We start from the raw sequence: 21,658 nt of genomic DNA, 5'->3' as shown, positions 1-21,658 counted from the left end.
TGTGCGGCTGCAGGGTCCTCACAGTTAGAAGGGCCCTGTGCTTGGTCTGATGGTCTGCTGTTCCTGTCTTGAAACTCTTAATTTTGAACAAGGTGCCCTGCATTTTCGTTTTGCCCCGAGACCCACAAATTACGGAGCAAGTCCTGTTCCTTTGGGTGAAAGTGCTGTCCTCAGAAGGGCTTTATTTATTTATCTTTTTGCGGTACACGGGCCTCTCACTGTTGTGGCCTCTCCCGTTGCGGAGCACAGGCTCCGGACGCGCAGGCTCAGCAGCCATGGCTCACGGACCCAGTCACTCTGCGGCATGTGGGATCCTCCCAGACCGGGGCACGAACCCGTGTCCCCTGCATCGGCAGGCAGACTCTCAACCACCGCGCCCCCAGGGAAGCCCAGAAGGGCTTTATTTTAAGAGTGAATAATTTACCTGAAATACATACCATATTAACACCAGTTAACACACATTTTGTCACTTTAATTAACATGGTAATTAATTAGTTAAGACAGCAGAGATCTGAAGGATTGAAGCATTGAGCCTCCAATTTTTGATGTGGAGAAGAAGCCTGCAGAGGTCCAGAGCATGAATACTGCCTGCACAGGATACCCTCAGGGCCTCTGAGAGGCGGGGTGGGAGGGGTAGATGAAGGCACTAGACACCAAGGACTTGATGCATTTTTGTTGAATGACAGTACAATTAAATGAGTGAATGAATGAATGAAGAAATGAGGAAATGAATGAATGAAAGGTGCTAAGGGGAAGAATGGAGGAGACATGGAACTCAAGTTTGGATGTATGTATGTGCTCTATGAGGCATAGACTCAAACACTGGCAGCTCCATCCCCAAGTCAGAGACTAAATGGTTGCCTCATCTCTGAGCTCTTCTGCCTGTGGTGTGAGCTTCGGGAGAAGCTAAGCGTGCTCTCCTAGTCACAGCAGACAACATCCAGGGCTAGAGAACAAGCTGGAGGAAGTGACCAAAGCCATGAGGAGGTGACCTGCCTCTGCGGCCACGTGGCCAGCACGCTGCCCCAGGATCATACTCCACCGTAAGTGGTGACAAACTGGCTCAAATAAAACCTCTCTTTGGGTAACTATAAATGCTAGATATCCCCAAAAGAAGGTGAGTCATTTTAGCTAAGGTCGCTGCTGTGGACACGAGTCCTGGTTCCTGTAGCTCCTCTGACCCAGTCTCCCGAAGCAGAAGCAGCTGGGCGAGGCTGTATCCAGAGGGACCCTCCTTTCTTGTCCCCACAAGTTCCCACACATGCTTACACCATGTCTTCTCGTTCGTTGAAGGTGGTCCATGTGTGGGTTCCTTCGATCTTAAACAAGCGAACCAATTCGGAGCACCCTACTGTTATAACAAACATCTTGCATAGACGAGGTGGAAGCAAACTGAATGTCCATCGGCTGGTGAAAAGGATAAACCAAATGTGGTATACACCTAGAGTGGAATACGATTCAGCCTTAAAAAGGAAGGAAACCTTGTCACAGGCTACAACGTGGATGGACCACGAGGACGTTACACCAAGTGAGATGAGCCGGTCACAAAAAGACAAGTACTGTAGGATTTCACTTACATGAGGGACATAAAGTAGTCACGCGCACAGAAACACAAAGCAGGAGGGTGGTTGTCAGGGGCTGGTGGGGAGGGGAAGTTGTTGAATGGGTACAGAGTTTCAGTTTTGCTAGTTGAAAAAGTTCTGGAGGTCTGTGCACCACAATGTGAATGTATCAATACTTAACACTACTGAACTGTGCACTTAAAAATAGTTAAGATGGTAGATTTTCTATTATGTATTGATTACCACAATTTAAAAATTTAAACATTAGTAGAAAAAATCTTACATAGACCGTTCAGATCCGGGGACCGTTTGATTTCACTGCAGCTGAAACTTTTCTCCTTATATGTCTCGATCATGATGGTTTATAAGGTGTCTGTCTCTAAGCCCTTGGGGACAGTTATAGTGGTTACACTGCTGCTAAACTTTTATAACAAACAGAACCTTTTTACTATGTCAAACGTGAAATTGGGTTCCCAAATGGTTTCATTTTCAAATCCAAAAGGGATGGTTTAATTTTACATTGGTTAGTAACACCTTTGGCTTTCTAGGTTACAACCATTTTTATATGTTATCTCATTCAATCCTCATAACAACAAACTTCGGGGAAGATAAGGTAGATATTATAATTTTCATTTCACAGATGAGAAAACTAAGGCTTAGAGAGTATATGTGACTTGTCATAAGTCACAAATCCAGTTAGCAAATCTGAGTATGGAAACCTAGACCCCCAAACTCCCAGAACAGAGCTCTATGCTATGAAAGTAATGAACATAGTAGGTACCGGTTCATTTTCATTTTGGCGTCCTTAAAGTTGATATTTTGGTAAAAATCACAATTTCATGAGGAAGCAAATTTCCCTCTTCACCATGAGAATCATATCTCTGGAACTTATCAGTTTGGGGAACATGAGAAATAACTAAGACACCTGTGTTCCACTGGTCGCAATATAATTTAATTGGGGTCAAGGTCAAGGACACTTTACAAACAAACTTTTGTAAAGTGATGGCGAATTTACCCTCACTTCTCACAGTACAGAAGGTCAGATCTGGGAGTCTGGGACTGGGCTTTGTCCATTTGGGTCTGGGTCACAGGGAACAGGGCTGAAGTTGAGGGTCAGGCTGGGAAAGAACCCTGAGTGGCCGTTCACAGTGTGGCCTTGATGCGACCCTCATTCTCCATTCTACGAGTGTCTCTGTCCCAAATGCTGCTTTTTTTTCTTTTTCTAAAAAATTTTATTGGAGTATAGTTGATTTACAGTGTTGTGTTAGTTTCAGGTATACAGTGAGGTGACTCAGTTATACATATATGTATATATATTCATTCTTTTTCAGATTCTTTTCTCATATATAGGTTATCAGAGAATATCGAGCAGACTTCCCTGTGCGCTACAGTAGGTCCTTGCTGGCTGTCTATCTTATATATAGTAGCGTGTGTATGTTCCTCCCAAGCTTCTGATCTATCCCTCCCCCACTGCCCGCCCCGACGTTTCCCCTTTGGTAACAAGTTTGTTCGTGATATCTGTAAGTCTGTTTCTGTTTTATAAATAAGTTCGTTTGTGTCATTTTTTTTTCCAATTAGATCCCACAGATGAGTGATATCATATGATATTTTTCTTTGTCTGACTTACTTCGCTTAGGATAATCTCCAGGTCCACCCAAATGCTTCTTAACTGGCATTTTTCCCCTTCCTACCCAGTTATAATCAGATTAGAATGCAGAAAATTATCCTTGGTCCCTCTCTGCCCCTTCAGCAGCTAAAGAAGAAAGCAATGGAACTGTCATCAAGGACAGGGTACATATTTAAACAAACATTCCCTTCTGTTAAAACAACTTAAAAAAATGTCAACATTAGCGTAGCGAGTTGGATATACCCTGTCTACTGAGAAAGCAAGCGAACTTGGTTTTGTTGACTTTTAAAAGAGTGTTGATGTTCTCTAAATCAGAAATATTAGGAATTTAAAAGGTATTAGACATCGTTTGGGGAAAGGAAAGTGAGACAAATCTAATTTTCACAAAGTCCTCTAGAATTTGTTTGTTGACCCCGCATTTCTCAGAAGCTTCCGTTTACAAAATTTTCGACCTGCACACACACCTACTAGATTTGCTCCCAATAATGTCAAGCTCTTCCAGAGCTGGTTTTCTTTGAGAACGAGGTAAATTGTTCGGATGCGCACTGAAAGTTTTAAACAGAAGAGGGCACTAGGTCAGAGAGCATCCAACACCACGCTCACGAGAAACGCGAGAGAGCCGGAGAGGAGAGAGAAGGAGGGGCGCGCGTGGAGGAGGGAGAGGGAAGGAGGGGCGCGCGTGGAGGAGGGAGAGGGACAGAACCGAAGCGGAGGGATGGAAGGACAACTGATTGATGGGGATTCATAATCAAGCCCAATTGCAGCTGCAAGTCAGGAAGGAAGTGAATCTTCACGTGATTTCTCTTTCATGCTAGAAAGCAACAGGGATTTGGTGCAAGGCTTGGGGCTTGAGGTCTTGTGCGTGGTACTCAGAAGAGAAGAGGGTGGCTTGAGAGGACTGAAAGAGGTAGATAGCGTGCTGAACCTAAATGCTACCTGTGAACAAAGGAAACACGTTATTGAAGAGATCCTGTCTGTGTATTCACTGTGTATATATGACAAAGGCTAGACTCTGATGAAACACATAGTTTTGGTCTTCCTGCCAAATTAGCTCTATTTAAAAAAATTTTTTAACATGGAAGTGTTTCTGTAAATTTTGTAAAATTCTATCCTAGAAGGAAAAATACTATACTGTTTTTGTCCACGTTGGAACATTCCTTTTCAAAGATTTTGGGTAAATTATTAGGAGAAGTGTCAGAGGATTTAGCTTTTCTGGTTAAACCTAAAAAGGAAAACTTCATAAAATGATGGCTTTGGAACAGATATTGGAGTCATACAGTTCAAGATAAATATCCCAGTATCCCATCATAAGAATAATTTCTTGATTCTTAGGTTGGAGGTTTTCCTTTCCTGGGAAAATTGCCCACATTGTCCTTTACCCCCCTCTCCCCAGGATGTGCAGAAAAGGGTTAACTAACCTCTTCCTGCTGTAAGAAAGTCTGTCCAGAGCAGTACTGACCATCGATAATATAGTGCCAGTTATGAGTGTAATTTTCAATGTTTTAGTAGCCACATTGAAAAAAAAAGGAAAAAGAAGCAGGTGAAATGAATTGTCTTAGTATATTTTATTTAATTCATTATATCCAAAATATTATCAAGTCAGTATGTCATCAGTAAAAAAACCTATTACTGGGCTTCCCTGGTGGCGCAGTGGTTGGGAGTCCACCTGCCGATGCAGGGGGCGCGGGTTCGTGCCCCGGTCCGGAAGGATCCCACGTGCCGTGGAGCGGCTGGGCCCGTGGGCTGTGGCCGCTGGGCCTGCGCGTCCGGAGCCTGTGCTCCGCAACGGGAGAGGCGGCGGCGGTGAGAGGCCCACGTACCGCAAAAAAAAAAAACAAACAAAAAAAACCTATTACTGAGCTCTGTTACTGTTTTGGTATAAGTCTTTGAAATGCAGAGTATTTTACACTTACGGCATATGTCAGTGTGGACGAGCCACAGTGAAAGTGCTCACGAGCTGCATGTGGCTAGTGGCTACTGTACTGAATAGTGCGGATCTGGAACATATTATTTTTTGGTCATGAAAAAATAAGCAACCAATCCGTGAAGTGGCAAATTTAATAATGTGTCTAAAAGATGCACTGCCAGGACTTCCCTGGGGGCGCAGTGGTTAAGGATCCGGGACACAGGTTTGATCCCTGGTCCGGGAAGATACCACATGCAGCGCAGCAACTAAGCCTGTGCGGCACAACTACTGAGCCTGTGCTCTAGAGCCCTGGAGCCACGACTGCTGAGCCTGTGTGCTGCAACTACTGAAGCCCGCGCACCTAGAGCCCGTGCTCCACAACAAGAGAAGCCACCGCAATGAGAAGCCCGCGCACCGCAACAAAGAGTAGCCCCCGCTTGCTGCAACTAGAGAAAACCCGAGCACAGCAACGAAGACCCAACGCAGCCAAAAGTAAATAAATATATAATTTTATATTAAAAAAAAACGCACTGCCTATCTATAAGTCTAATTCTACCTTAATGTTTTTCAATTTTTTTTGTGGTAAAATAAACATAGTGTAAAATTTAACTAGTTTTAAACGTACAGTCTACCTCAACTTTTAAAATAATCTGTTGCACAGTTACTAGAATACCAAATACGTTTTTCACTCAGAACATTTACATAGGGAGCTTCCCTTGTGGTCCAGGGGTTAAGACTTTGCACTTTCCATACAGGGTGTGGGGTTCGATCCCTGGTGTGCCGCACCGTGCAGGCAAATAAACAGATATTTTTTTAAAAAAGAATGTTTACATAATTTTCCCCCTCCTGTGCATATAAGAACAAGAAAGTAAAGTTTCAGTGTGAAAGTAATATTTTTTTTCATTTTCAACAAAATTATTAAACTACTTTTGAAACACAAATTTGGGGAGTCATTTCCCCACTACCTAAGAATCTCGTAGACACCAAACTCAAAACCACTAAGGGAAAGAAGAAACTAACACACCATTGTAAAACAATTATACCCCAATAAAGATGTTAAAAAAAAATAAAATAAAGTAAATGAGAAAAACAAACCACTAAGGGAAAAGTCTAAGAGACTGGTATCTGAGGAACAATAGCTGCTTTCTAGACTAAAAACAGACATTAAGGAAAAAATTTATATTAGTTTTGTAAATATTGAAATAGTATTTTAATTATACTGATGATGCTATTATGGGTCTTACATTTCTCCATAAAGATCAACATTTCTCTCACTAATAGGGCTTCCTCTATTCTTCTTAAGTAATTAAATACAAATGAAACTAGAATATTCACAATAGTATAACTCAAACGATCCAGTGAACACAGTGTTTTAATTCTATTTTTCATTTCATCTACAATTTTACATTCAGAACGGAGTGAATTGTATATGAATAATGTGGTATTAACCCTTACTGGAAAAACTTAACTTTTATATTGTCTGAGTTGTATGAACTTAACTTTCCTAAAACTTTGTATTTTTTTTTTCGGTACGTGGGCCTCTCACTGTTGTGGCCTCTCCCGTTGCGGAGCACAGGCTCTGGACGCGCAGGCTCAGCGGCCATGGCTCACGGGCCCAGCCGCTCCGCGGCATGTGGGATCTTCCTGGACCAGGACACGAACCCGCGTTCCCTGCATCGGCAGGCGGACTCTCAACCACTGCGCCACCAGGGAAGCCCAAACTTTTGTATTTTTGAGCCCTCTCTCTGTAAGTTTTGCTACCTCATGTTGCTCTGTACAGATGACTACGGTTTTTATGGATTCTTTGAACTCAGAATGGTGAAGCAAAACAAGAAATGATTGAACATGCTTGTCTGCTGAGGACACTTTGGTGGTTGCCCCCGCCCCCCGCTCCCACCCCAGTCCTTTGGGCACACCTAGAAGTCAGGTCGCATCAGATTCTTCTGCCCTGGTTACTCCGCAGCCGGGGTCGCTGGGTTAAATACGTTCTCCCGTTATCTCAGCTGGCTTGAAATAACCTACTGAACTTACACCTAAATACCAGAAAAGTCAGTCTAGAACCAAATAATTTCCTGCACGGTCGTTCATCTGCTTGTCTTTGCTGCCAAGTTACCATGTCTCCTTTTTTTCTAAGATGATCTTTAGACTGGCCATTTCATGGATTTGCTCTCTTTGTCAATATTTATATTTACCAATGAGTTTTTATATTTGTTACTTCATAAAAATAAAGATTTTTAAAATTTTGGCTAAAGATTTCCCTCAGTAAAGAGAAGGGTATCCTACTCTCCCTTTAGGAGTTTCTTTACCCTCTACTCAGATGCACAGGCTCTGGACGCATAGGCTCAGCGACCATGGCTCATGGGCCCAGCCGCTCTGAGGCAGGCGGGACCTTCCCGGACTGGGGCACAAACCCGTGTCCCCTGTATCAGCAGGCAGACTCTCAACCACTGCGCCAGCAGGGAAGCCCTCCTTTCTTTTCTTTTTTAAAATTCATTTTTAATTTTATTTTTTCCAGTTTTATTGAAATATAATTGACATATAACATTGTATAATCTTAAGGTGTACTACATAATGATTTGATATATGTATATATTGCATCTTTCTTTTCCTACTCTCCATTCAATTTAAATGCCACTGAGTTCAATAATGTCCAAGCAGCCCTGGCAAAATTTTGGGCTCAGAAATTTACCACGTGGAAACAGCAGCAGTTGTACCCTATCTATAAACTTACAATTCTGCCCATTCAACTAGGATATTTGTAGACACAGAGAGCCTTAGTCGTACCCTCTACAAAGCACCCTCCAAAGTTCAATGCTTTAAGTCTACAGACTTGCTATCCCTGTCCAGGAAGAAGCGGTCAGTGCTCTGAGTGTTGCTTTCTCAGTTTTCCCTCTTTTGAACATTCCTTCCTTTTGAAAGAATGTTTATCTTATTTTTTCCCCCACCCGTGGTATATTTAGGTGCATTGAGGAGATCTAGGTTTATTGTTTATTTGTAAGGTATAAGGAAACGAGGCCCCCTCATCCATCCTGACGGTGGATTGACATAACATAAAGATCCTGGAGCTGGGACAAGGATATGCGTGGCTACGTAGTGGCGAGACAAGGACATTTCTGGAATTGTATGTATGGGAAGAAGAGTATGTGTTTTAGTGTATGTGGTAGGCAAGGCAGCAAAGGATATACTAAAAAAGTTTTTTCTTCCAAAATTTTTCTATTCTTCTGGAAAGAGCACTCGTGGTATTGGTAAGAATTCGTGCACTCTCTCATCTATGAGGCCCGTGCACACGGTGCAGATATGAGCCTGAAGGCCACAGTATCTCTCATGCAGCAGCTGGCTTGAGAGAATAAAGTGAAACTGGCAAGAGAAGCAGAGAAGAAAGATGGAGAGGGGGGAGCCTGCTGAAAGTAAGAGGTTTTGATACAGTTGTCCTTCCCTGTCCTACAGTTCGACGTGTGAGCCAATAAACTTGTTGCCATAGTTGGCTAAGCTGGCTCAAATCAGCTTCTGTCGTGTGCCACCAGGGGTCCAGCTAATTCAATGTGTAAAGTGAAAAGTTCTTTCTCCTTTTACCTTCTTTCCCGAAGCTACAATGACAGTTCTATAACCTTCACCTCTAACTCACCCTCAGCATACACTATTCCTACCATACTGAGAATGATCTTTGCATTTCATGGAGGCTGGAGATCAATTAACTTTATAATTTTAAAAAGGCGTGGAATTCCCTGGTGGTGCAGTGGTCAAGAATCCGCCTGCCAATGCAGGGGACACGGGTTCGAGCCCTGGTCTAGGGAGATCCCACGTGCCACGGAGCAACTAAGCCCATGTGCCACAGCTACTGAAGCCCGTGCACCTAGAGCCCGTGCTCCGCAACAAGAGAAGCCACCACAGTGAGAAGCCTGCGCACCGCAACGAAGAGTAGTCCCCGCTCGCCGCGACTAGGGAAAGCCCGCACGCAGCAATGAAGACCCAACACAGCCCAAAACAAACAAACAAATAACTAAATAATAAACAAATAAAAACTTCCCTGAAAACCATGAGGGAGTTTGGGTTTTTTGTTTGTTTGTTAGTTTTTGTTTTGGGTTTTTTAAATAAAATTTATTTATTTATGGCTGCGTTGGGTCTTCATCGTTGGGTCTTTGTTGTTGAGCACGGGCTTTCTCTAGTTGCGGCGAGCAGCGGCTACTCTTCATTGTGGTGCGCGGGTTTCTCAATGAGGTAGCTTGTCTTTGTTATGGAGCACGGGATCTAGGTGCACGGGCTTCAGTAGTTGTGGCACGTGGGCTCAGTAGTTGTGGCTCACGGGCTCTAGAGCGCAAGCTCAGTAGTTGTGGCGCATGGGCTAAGTTGCTCCGCGTCCCCTGCGTTGGCAGGTGGATTCTTAACCACTGCGCCACCAGGGAAGTCCCAGGAGTTCGGGTTTTTAAAAAAATAATTTTAAAAGGTGTGGATTTATCCCCTTGTGTTTTAAAACTTTAAAAATAGCCATGTGTTATTTTTCTAATAAGAAAAAAGCTAACTTTATTCTAAAAAACTAAATCTTCAGATAAGAAAGGATAAAATTCAAATCTCTGTTTGAGGACCCTTGATTTCTGGATAGGTGTTAGAATAAAGCAAAACAATCTCTGCTTTAAAGTATTTTCCCACACTTTGCTCAAAATTGTTAACACAGCAAGGAAGTTCCCTTCTTATCATTTATTTCTGCTCTCATAGTAAAAGTGGTCTGCCTGGCTTTGTAGGCAAAGTGCTCTACTGTTTGACTTTAAAGTACTTAAAAATGTTTTTTTCTTATTTTCTCTCCATTTTGCTCAAAGATGCATAATGTTGTAAATAAGCTACCTTTATCTTACTATTACTACTAATGTAAACCAGATGGGATTGGGGCCTTCCCACCTTCAGAGACTTAGGAAAACTTTGTGCTGGCACCCACGTAAATTGATGGACTGTCAGAGTCCGGATCCGGTTTTGAGATTTCTGTGAATCCCTGGAAGCTTGCTTCCTCAGGGCTCCCTGTGTCGCTGCCCTAGGCCAAGATGGACGTTAGGAGCACTGTCTTCACTGTTTCCACTGAATTCCTTATCTGCCAAGTACTGCGTGAGGTTAATAACTTTGCTAAGGGTTTGTGAGGTCTCTGGACGGATGCATCTCACAGGGCACAGCCAGCTTTCTGTCATCTCAACAGCTCAGCCTCCCCAAAGCCCTGTCCACTGCAGTCAACAAATCCCTCTCCTTGTTCTAGGCTGGGCAGTGCTTCCTCACACTTGGGTCTCAGCTTCCAAGCAGGCTCGCCATGGAATTTTCCCAACAGAGGTGGGTCTCATTCCTAAGAGAAAAGATCACACCAGTTGCTAGGAGAATAATGTTTTCCCATTTGTTAAACTAAGACAGAGGAGTATTTGACACCTACCTGGGTCCACAGAGCTCTATCTGGCTGACACCTCTGTCATCTATCTCATTCACTGGAAAGGTTATTTCGGTGATGCTACCGTCTGAGAGTCTCCCTTTCTCTCTCTCCACGTGGTCCCTTTGAAAGATGTGAGCTGTAAAAAGGGAAAAACCTTCCTAATAAGTACACGTATGGAAAGAATTATCTCTGATCATGGAGTCTTTTATTTTTAAATTAATTTTTACTGGAATGTAGTTGATTTACAACATTGTGTTAGTTTCTGCCGTACAGCAAAGTGAATCAGCTACACATAAACACATATTGACAATGGAGTCTTTTAACTAATAGACTCTAGTCCTCTCGTCACGTTAACTTCCTAAGCATCATGTTTATTATTCGTCACCAAGGTTTTGAGGTTAGTTGATATTATTATCTTTATTTAAAAGACAGGAGACCTAAGATAGAAAAAAAATTGTAATCAGTTACAAATCTAGGATTATATATTTCTTGGTGTCCTGGAATCATTTCCAAGGTGGTTTCAAACCACAGATCATGAATTACTAGCTTTAAAGATCAGTTTTTATGGTACAAATGTCCTCAGTAAAACTCGGAGAAGCCAAAGTCAACATTTACCCCCAAGTAATTCACATTCCAACTCTGGTACGTGAATAAGTCCTTATTCAGGAAGTTCTTCAGCGCCCCCTGGGGGAGTTCTTGCGATGAAGCGTTGTGCTGCCCAAGATGGTAAAGACGGTTTCAGAGGGTAGGAGAGCCATTCAGGTATTCATGGATACACACTGCGTTTATTTCTTTATGAACTTGTAAAAATTAAATCCATGTAACAAGAAATTGGAGGGGGGAAACATTATCTGATTTTCGACTATCTTTTGAGTGACATATGCACCGGGCACTATTTTGAGTCACTGCAAGGACACAAAGCTGTGAAAGATAATGTCCCTGCCCCCAAGAAACTCGCAATACGGAGGACACAGTAGTGAAATGATAATAATGATAATGATAATACCTAACCCTTACAGAGTACTTGCTCTGCGATAGTAAAGTGCTTCTCATCTAATCTTTTACAAGCAGCAGAAGAAAGTAAGACAGAGAGATAAGGAATAATAACAGGTAATATTTATAGAGAACAGACTTGTGGTTGCCAAAGGGCAGGAGAGTGGGGGAAGGAAGGACTGGGAGATTGGGATTAGCAGGTACAAACTAGTATATAGAGGATGGATAAACAACAAGGTCCTACTGTAGAGTGCAGGGAACTATAGTCAATATCCTGTGACAAACCATAATGGAAAAGAATATGAAAAAGAATATATATGTATGTAAACTGAGTCACTTTGTTGTACAGCAGAAATTAAACACAACATTGTAAGTCAACTGTACCTCAATAAGATTTTTTTAAAACTTTTAAAAGTAGGTAATATTTATTGAGCACTAACATATGCCAAGACACTTTTCTAAGTGCTTTATATGTGTAAGCGCATCTAATTTTCATGGAAAGCCTAGAAGGTAAATAGTATTATTTTACAGGTTAACTATCAACAGTTTAACCCTTACAACAAGCTTATTAATGGGGCCTTATTACTGTTCCTTTTTGCAGATGTAAACTGAGGGGTAGAGAAAATAAGTGATTAAATAACTTGGCCATGGTTACATATCTGGTAAGTGGTGGGACCAGAAATCAGAATCCTATCACCTGTGCATTTAATTTACAGGAAGTCAGCCATATGCACTGAGACTAAGAGAAGGATTTAAATGGGGAGTCACACGCTTCTCAGCTGCCACACGCTTTGGAGGGACTGTGTTATGGGAGATGAAGAGCTGTCCTGGGAACTGCCTGGCGGCCCAGCGGTTAAGACTCAGTGCTTTCACTGCTGCGGGCCTGGCTTGGGGAACTAAGATCCCACAAGCCTCGTGGCACCGCCAAAAAAAAAAAAAAAAAAGGAACTGTCCTGCTCAGTTCCTGTGTCTTTCACAGCTTGGACATTTCGCCAAGCCACGGCTGACTTTAGCTTTGTAGTGCTGAAGGAGAGTGCCCTTGACCTAGGGAGAGCAGTAATTGCTCTCTAAATTGGCACCTTCTTAGGAAGTTTCGAGAGATCTTTTGCACTATAACATTTTTTGTCCTTGCTCGCTGACTTTGGAGCCTAACTCCTGTGTAAGATGTAAGCCTGCTGTATACAGTGATGATAAACTGAGGACAAATATAGCATCGTTGACTCAGGAAAAACTTCATGGAGGGGCTTCCCTGGTGGCGCGGTGGTTGAGAGTCCGCCTGCCGATGCAGGGGACGCGGGTTCGTGCCCCGGTCCGGGAAGATCCCACATGCCGCGGAGTGGCTGGGCCCGTGAGCCATGGCCGCTGAGCCTGCGCGTCTGGAGCCTGTGCTCCGCAACGGGAGAGGCCACAGCAGTGAGAGGCCCGCATACTGCAAAAAAAAAAACCACAACAAAACAAAACAAAAAAACAACCAAATTTTAATATTCTAAGCTAGAGGAGAAAATTAATTCTTTGTATTCTCTCCATAAAAATAATATTGCAAAATCATCACATGAAGAAAAGAGAGAGTATGTGGCCAATGAACCTAAGACAATTATTTTAGAGGCATGCCACGCAGTTGATTAATTAAAAATAGTACAGTATGTTTTAATTTTCTTTCTCCACTCAGGCAACCAAATAAAAATGGAACCTTTGTAAGTGGGCTCTGGGATTCTCTAGTAGAATATAAGCCACTTTCGGGCTTGTTGAATTGTGAACTGTGCTCCTTTGCCGACCTCGAATCACGGGAGAGCACAGAATAGGGAGAAGCCAGCCCGACCTCGCCCTCGGCCTTGGAGATGCTGTGGAGAAGGTACTATTTGTGAAAGCCAGCGTTCCTCCTTGAAAGGCGGATAGCAGTCCCTACTGCAAGGCCCAGACTGGGGGTTTCATGTGAGGGAGAGTTTATCTGGGCAGGCTGAGGAGTGTTGAGAGCAGGGAGTCTGGAGCCAGCCCGCTTAGGTTTCCTGCCTGGCTCCACTACTTACTTGCTGGTGGTCTTGGAAAAGTTGTTCTACCCTTTCAGTTGCCTCAGTTTCATAATCTGCAAAATGATGATAATACCTTCCTGACTGGGTTGTTATGATTAAAAAAAAAAAGATTAAAAGGAAATACATGTTTGATCAACACTACCTATTAAGATGATGCCAGATTTCCCAAGCATTTTGTTGGTATTTAGGACTCTGATCTCATGTAAGTACAGATATTAGCAATTACTGTACTTATTCATAGACTCTTGAATATTAATTTGAACCACAGAACTATTTTTATTTCCCTCTCTCCTTTACGTTATGGGAGTTTCCAGTCTTTCCTATAGGTTCACAGTATTTTAAAACTCTCAATTCCTCTTCCCATCTATTCCATTCTTTTCTGTCTGGGATTCACATTTTAATTATGGTTCTCCTGTGACCTTTTATCCTCCATATTGATTGGCTTCTTGTCCTGGCCTTAAATTTCCCTCTTTCTTTTTGCTTAGCAGTCAGTGTCATCAGCAGATATGGAGAGCCTACTCAGACACAATGCGGCAGACAGGAAGAACAGGATACAGGAGCCACAGGGTGGAGTAGAGGGAACATGCCGGCAACCAGAGGAAAAGGGAGTGTCTGGAGAGGCAGATAGGGAGTGCGGCCAGAAACACTCAACCATCTGCAGCAGTGCCTTCTGTCACAGGCAGAACAGGGATGCCAAACAGAGGGGAATAGGGCTGCAACGTGGCAGCAGTACCCGACGAATCTGGGGGGGAATGGGACATGAAGCTGGTGTCAAGGCTGAATCAGAGGGCAATACTTTTCATCCGTGATGTTTGGACATGAACAGTTGAAACAAGGCTGCATTTTAGATGTACGTGGTCAAGAGCACAGGCTCTGGAGAATTCAATCTCCAACTCCACTGTCTACTGTGTAACTTTGAACAAGTGGCTTAATCTCTCATAACTTCAGCATGAACTGTAGGATGGGATAATTATACAGAATTCATAAGATTTTTTTTTTTTTTTTTTTTGCGGTACATGGGCCTCTCACTGTTGTGACCTCTCCCGTTGCGGAGCACAGGCTCCGGACGCGCAGGCCCAGCGGCCATGGCTCACGGACCCAGCCACTACGCGGCATGTGGGATCTTCCCGGACTGGGGCACGAACCCGTGTCCCCTGCATCGGCAGGCGGACTCTCAACCACTGCACCACCAGGGAAGCCCAAGATTTTTTTTTTAACATTTATTTATTTGGTTGTGCCGGGTCTTAGTTGCAGCTTGTGGGCTCCTTAGTTGTGGCAGGTGGGCTCCTTAGTTGTGGCACGTGAACTCTTAGGTGCGGCATGCATGTGGGACCTAGTTCCCTGACCAGGGATCGAACCCGGGCCCCCTGCATTGGGAGCTCGGGGTCTTAACCACTGCACCACCAGGGAAGTCCCAGAATTCATAAGATAAATGAACACAAAGTATCCAGTGGTATACTGATAGGGGCCAATATTATAGTCATTATTGCTGTTATTGTTTACTACTGCTAAAATAATGCTGCCCACTCTGATTAGCTGACCAGTAGGAAAAATCCCCAGAGAGGAAGGCAAATAAATAATGGGAAAAGCAAGGCTTTTGGTGTGCTTTTCTAATCTTTAGGGAAATGAACGGAAAGGAAAATTTCAATTAACTCATTTTGCCTTAGCAGCATGGAAGAAGAAGCTAAATGGCCTTGGAAACTAGTCAGCCTGCAGATATGGAAATTTATTTCGGATCTTTCCCCATGGAAGATATTTACCTTTGTGTTTTAATTAACTACTATAGCATTTATCCTGAATTTTATTAAGAAACCAATTTCATTCAGAAAATTTAAAGAGTAATGTAATCTTAAATCACTAATAAAATGTCTTCATGTACATTTCATTTGGACTTTTAATTTTTTTTTTTTAGATGTTGGGGGTAGGAGTTTATTAATTTATGTATTTATTTTTGCTGTGTTGGGTCTTCATTTCTGTGCGAGGGCTTTCTCTAGTTGTGGCAAGCGGGGGCCATTCTTCATCGCGGTGCGCGGGCCTCTCACTATCACGGCCTCTCTTGTTGCGGAGCACAGGCTCCAGACACGCAGGCTCAGTAGTTGTGGCTCACGGGCCCAGTTGCTCCGCGTCATGTGGGATCTTCCCAGACCAGGGCTCGAACCCGTGTCCCCTGCATTAGCAGGCAGATTCTCAACCACTGCGCCACCAGGGAAGCCCCCTGGACTTTTAATTTTATAACAAAGATAAGGAGGCAAAATCTGCTTACAAAAATTGCTTTTGACATGGAAACTATTAGAAATCCTAACTAGAATAAAGTGTAATCCATCTTAAACACTTCAAATATTTTTAAAAAGCAATAAAATGTTCTTTTTTTAAAAAAATATTTTTGGCTGCACCGTGTGGCATGTGGGATTCTAGTTCCCCAACCAGGGATGGAAACTGTGCCCCCAGCATTCGAAGTACGGCGTCCTAACCACCGGACCGCCAGGGCAGTCCCCAAATGTTCTTTAAAAGTAACTTATTTGTGGGCTTCCCTGGTGGCGCAGTGGTCTTCCCTGGTGGCGCAGTGGTTGATAATCTGCCTGCCAATGCAGGGCACACGGGTTCGAGCCCTGGTCTGGGAAGATCCCACATGCCGCGGAGCAACTGGGCCCGTGAGCCACAATTACTGAGCCTGCGCGTCTGGAGCCTGCGCGTCTGGAGCCTGTGCTTCGCAACGAGAGAGGCCGCGATAGTGAGAGGCCCGCGCACCGCGATGAAGAGTGGCCCCCGCTTGCCACAACTAGAGAAAGCCCTTGCACGGAAACGAAGACCCAACACAGCCATAAATAAATAAATAAAGCAAACTGTCAACAAGTAAAAATAAATAAACACTATTATATTTTTTAAAAAAGTAATTTATTTGTGGATGGAATTAATACAATGCTTCCAACTAAAGCACTATTCTAAAGAGACGACTGCTTTTAAAATATATCAAGAACTTAAATTATGAAATGACATTAAGTACTTATTTTACTAGAAAACATTACATGGTAAAATTACAGCTGCAACTCATGATGATTTGGCTTCCCTTCTATATTAAAATCTTTATACTTTCTGCTTGTTTTACCTGATTGCATTTGACGGTACAAATGTCATTCTCAAGAATTGTTTCATTGGATTCTGGAAACTTCACACGTTCCTCCAAAATTATTTTGGTTTTCATCATTCTCTCAGGCAGGCCTCTTATAATTTGTTTAATATACAGTGTTTAAGAGATTCTGACTCGTAAAAGGCAAGATGGTACCTAAAACAAAACATGAGTTTGGGGACTGGGTTCTTTTGCAGACCCAGAATATGGGAGAGTTATGAATAATTATCTTTGGAGACGCCCAGAAAGGGGCCGTGAGAGGTGTGGATACAGTGGCTCACAAATAAGGTAGGTTAACACCGTAATAGAACTGGATAGTTGCCCAGAACCGCTTATTCTTTAAAGAGAGACAAAAGAAGAGATTTTTCTGGCTGTCCTTATAAAGTCTACATGGTTGTTGGTAATCTGGGATTTGCCCACCTGCAGTGAGGGAATCCAACAAGTTTTTTTTTTTTTTTTTTTTACGCGGGCCTCTCACTGTTGTGGCTTCTCCCGTTGCGGAGCACAGGCTCCGGACGCGCAGGCTCAGCGGCCATGGCTCACGGGCCCAGCCGCTCCGCGGCACGTGGCATCTTCCCGGACCGGGGCACGAACCCGTGTCCCCTGCATCGGCAGGCGGACTCTCAACCACTGTGCCACCAGGGAAGCCCAGGGAATCCAACAAGTTTAAAGCCTGTGTCAGTCACTCAAAATTCACAGCTGCGGCAGCTCGTGTGACACACGGCTTCCAACGCGGCCCTACTGATCCTCCTCCTCAGGTGTCCGTGTCTTTGTGCAGTGCCCTCCCACGCTGAGTTACGAATGGTTTGTATGACCAGTAGAACAGGGCATGAGTCATGGTGCATGACTCCCGAGGCTGGTCAGAAAAGACAGCATGGCATTTCTTTGTTCTCTTGGGTTACCCGCTTTGAAATGTTTTAAGGGAATACAGCCTTATTTAATCAGCTATAACTCAAAGTGCTCAAGGATTTGCCCAGAAAGAGAATTTCCAGTTTGGGAGGGACAAATGATTTATTGGCTACCACTCAGAGAACTTAGTCTTCTCCTTCATTCCTCGTGTTGAGTATCACTCCTCCCCTTAAGGCAGGTGCTAAGGAGTCCTTCTTCCACTTAACGTTCTGATATAAAAGTGGGGACAACCTCTTCCCTTGGTTAGCCTATCATACTGAAGACAGGCTGAGTAGTCCTAGAAAGATCTTAAAAAGAGACTTTCTTAGATAATTAGAGAAAACAAAAGGAAATAAACAGAGAAAAGTACAAAATTACTGTACTTAGTACATGTATTATATAATCTTACTAATATTTGGTCTCTATATATATGCATGTATATGTACATAAATGCACAGAAAAAAGTCTGGAAGCTTAAATGCTAAACTATCATTTATGGTTACCCGTGGAACAGTAGAGGTATGGGATGGCTGGGTATGTGTGGAGGGTGAGGCATGGAAAGGAAAGCAGAGAAGGAAAGGAGACTTAGCTTTTTTGAAAGTCTATTTTGTATTATCTGAAAATTGATGACGAGAATGTATCAATGAATCACTTGTATAATTAAAAAATGAACTGTGTAATATAAAAAACAGAAGCAACAGCAATCTAGTTACCACACAGAGCTCTCCTATTCTGCGATTATTCTAGGACTACTGGCCACATCAGCCCTTTCCTACAGAATTCTTTAGAATGCTTTGCTACAAACTTTCTGGGTTTCTTTCTTCACTGGCTTCCACAAGGGATGTGTCTTTCCAAGACCCACTGTCAAAGAGACATCAAATTTGGCACCTTCAAGGTCAAGAGAGCAGATTGTGGGACTTCCCTGGTGGCGCAGTGGTTAAGAATCCGCCTGCTAAGGCAGGGGACATGGGTTCGAGCCCTGGTCCGGGAAGATCCCACATGCTGCAGAGCGACTAAGCCCGTGCGCCACAACTACTGAGCCTGCGCTCTAGAGCCCGCGAGCCACAACTACTGAGCCTGCGCTCTAGAGCCCGTGAGCCACAAGTACTGAGCCTGCTGCACTCTAGAGCCCGCGAGCCACAACTACTGACCCTGTGCTCTAGAGCCTGCGAGCCACAAGTACTGAGCCCGCACCTGGAGCCCATGCTCTGCAACAAGAGAAGCCACCGCAATGAGAAGCCCGCGCACCACAACAAAGAGTAGCCCCATGCTCGCCGCAACTAGAGAAAGCCCACGCGCAGCAACGAAGAACCAACGCAGCCAAAAATAAATTAAAAATAAAAAAGCAGCAGATTGCTCCATTTCCTATTGTACCGGTCAGTGAGAGCAACACTAATTCCGGGTAGCAAAACACCCCAAAACACAGTGCTTAAAATAACAATATATATATATTTTTTTGCAGGTCACTGGCTTCAAGCTGGGGGTGGTTCTAGACATCCCCCCCGCCCATGTCTCTCATTCTTCTTGTACTAGCAGACTTCCCAGGCATGTTCTTCATATTGTGAAAGGCACATGTGAGAGAGGCAAGCAGCAACATGCAATACCTCCTAAGGTCAGGCTCAGAACTGTCACACTATCACCCATATTCCTTTGGCCAAAAGCAAGTGGAACGGTCTAAGCCCAACGTCTGTGGAGTGCAGAAACAGCCTGTCTCTAATGAGAGGAGCTACAAAACCACATTTCAAAGGGCGCGCATGGAGCAGTGAAAAATCGGGAACACTAATGTTATTTACCACTGTTTCTTCCTGGGACTTTCCAGCTTACTTCCAACTGACGGTAGAGGAGATACATTTCTTCTCATGTTAGCTGCAAACAGGAATGATTTGCCCCAGCAGGTGAGATCTGTTCCTAACTATAGAAATCAGGCGTTGTTGTTGCATGCTCCTTAATATGCCATGCTAGGGTCATGGAGATGCAGTAGTGTTGATTATTAAGTCCTTACAAATATCAAAGTGGATAATGGTTCCCTTAAATGATAGGTTTTTTATTTGTTTCTTAGCAGGAAATAGGGGATTAGGAATACTGCCCTAGAAAGGGTGCTGTTTGTAGTGTTCTGTTTAATGTGCATAAAAGGTTTCAATGTTATAAGGCTTTATAAATTCTTTAGTTCAAAAGAGTGGCAAGAGTCGCTATGTTTTACATACAACTCAGGAATCCATAAAACTTCATCTGAGTTCAGGGGATCTCTCTGACTAACCCTATTTGCTATCCAGATTTCCCCTACGTTTAAAAGTAAAAATCTCTTAAGAAGTACCCAGAGTTGCTTTTTAGGATAGGAGAGAAAGAATGCCCCTCTTCCCCCCCTCCCCCGCTCCCGCCTCCGCTCCCCGGTAAATAAACAGGCATTATTAGCTTAAAAAAAGAAAGAGATCATTAAATTCTTCGGCTCTTCAGGGACTTCAATCAGTAGGGCCTTTGACGTTTGAGCCCTACTCTAGGGTTATCTCCATGGTTCCCACGTCACTTTCAAGAACAGATACCACTTGTATTCCTCTGGGTTTCTTCTACGCTCAGGACTGGCTGTGGAGCCGCAAAAGGAGTGAGTCTGGAGCCGGGAAACGAACCTGGCGAATCAGTACTGCGCCAGGTCCACCGGAGGGCGGCTGCAGGAGCCCGAGAGGGGACCAGAGTCGGTCCCCACGCGCACCGGGACAGTCACTGTTCTTTGTTAAACAAATACAAGCCAATGCGGCGCCGGCCAACTGTAGTGGTGGGGGAAGAGATTGAGGCGTTTGTGTGCAGAACTGGGCGTAAGAAAGATCATTAATGAGGCGCTCCAAATGCAGGACAATCCCGGGCACCGTGTCATTGGCTTTTGTGCACTTGAAGGCGCGTGAGTGCCCTGCTCAGAGGTTCCCCTTTGTGTGAAAGTGGGGAAACCAGAAGCATGCGGCTACAGCTGGGTTTTCATTTTCGAATCCGCAGGCACCAAAATCCTCCCGCGCTCACCCACTCCCTCATTCTCGCGCCGACGATCCTCGGACTTAGGGTACTTCTCCGTCCGTCGCCGACCGAGCGAGCAGCGACAATGGCCCGGGGCGGGCGCCCGCAGCTTTCGGGGCTGAGCCAAGGGACCGCCCGCCGCGCTCCGCAGCTGCGCGCTGAGCCCCGCCGCCCGCCCGTCAGTTAACGCGGGCACCAACCGCCGCGCGGCCCGGCCGTTGGGCGGGTGGTAATTTCTGGGAATGGGGCGGGGTCCGCGGGGGTACTAGGCCGGGCGTTTGCAAGCGAGCAGGAGGAGGAGGAGGAGGAGGAGGAGGAGGAGGAGCCGGCGGCGCGGAGGGGCGCTAGGCGGCCGGGGCGGGGCTCCGCGAGCGTCACGGGCCGGGGCGGGGCCGGGGGCGCGCTCCGGCCCGCCCGCGGCCCCACCTTCTACTTAGCCCAGTCTTTGGAGTCCAGACGGGAGGGACCCGGGCTAGGAGTTTCAACGACCTCCGGCCCCCACTGACTGTCAGGCCGCCTGAGTGCAGAGCAATCCCTTGAGGAGAAGGGCGGGAGTCCGGAGCTGGGGATGGGGTGACAGCCGGCGCCCGCGTGGGACCTCAGAGAGTGGCGAGGGTGTGTGCGTGCGCTCCGGGCCGGCGGCCGCTGCAGGTGCACGCGCGCCCCTACACGCCTGCCCGCGCTTGGGAGCCTCCGCGCCAGTCCCGGGCCGGGGCCGGAGTCGGGAGAAGGATGGGAGAGCCCCGAGCAGGGAGCGGGAGAAGTGGCGAGAGTCTTTACCTGAGAAGGCGTGCTTGGGAGAAGTTGGGGGCTACAGGGCGGGCGAGATTCGAGAGAGCCATCGAGGCCTGGTGGGCGGGCTGGTGGGGGCCGAGGGCGGCGGGTCCCCGCGGGGTATAAATAGCCGGCCCGGGTTTGACAGGCGCGGCGGTGACTGGCGGTGCCGCCCCCCCTCGCCGCGTGGGGAGGGGAGGAGCGCTCTGAGCGGGCGGGGTGGGGGAGGCGGACTCGACTGTCCTGTTGGCGGCGGCTGGAGGCCGAGGGGGAGGAGCCGAGGCGGGGGGTGGAGGGAGGGAGGGAGGGGGCCGGGAGCGGGGCGAGGGCGGGGGCCACCATTG

The 21,658-nt window shown here is 45.3% G+C and overlaps 1 protein-coding gene and 1 long non-coding RNA gene across 5 annotated transcripts in view; one reads left to right on the top strand and one right to left on the bottom strand.

Annotated features, from left to right (window-relative positions):
* Positions 1–210: 210 nt before the first annotated feature.
* Positions 211–21,597, bottom strand: LOC117199564 (uncharacterized). Of its 3 annotated transcripts, none has more exons than XR_004480814.2 (4): positions 21,321–21,597; positions 10,503–10,635; positions 4,608–4,643; positions 211–4,125 (listed from the first exon to the last, which is right to left on the bottom strand). It is a non-coding gene; the product is annotated as an uncharacterized LOC117199564 (long non-coding RNA). The 3 variants fall into 3 exon arrangements; XR_004480815.2 differs by having other exon boundaries at positions 211–3,734; XR_007477114.1 differs by lacking the exon at positions 4,608–4,643 and having other exon boundaries at positions 213–3,734.
* The window catches only part of ELF2 (E74 like ETS transcription factor 2), a 95,372-nt gene continuing 93,125 nt past the window's right edge, over positions 19,412–21,658 (top strand). Inside the window, exon 1 of one of the 2 annotated variants that reach the window (XM_033419445.2) lies at positions 19,412–19,432. The gene's annotated coding sequence lies outside the window, so the exon portion shown is untranslated. Of the gene's footprint in view, positions 19,433–20,960; positions 21,156–21,658 lie in introns of those variants that run through there. The other variant, XM_049709260.1, reaches the window with a different exon arrangement.

This window comes from Orcinus orca, chromosome 4 (genome assembly GCF_937001465.1).
Source record: "Orcinus orca chromosome 4, mOrcOrc1.1, whole genome shotgun sequence".
Lineage (NCBI taxonomy): Eukaryota > Metazoa > Chordata > Mammalia > Artiodactyla > Delphinidae > Orcinus > Orcinus orca.
The sequence above is the reverse complement of the archived record's forward strand: the minus strand, read 5'-3'. Positions and strand labels throughout refer to the sequence as shown.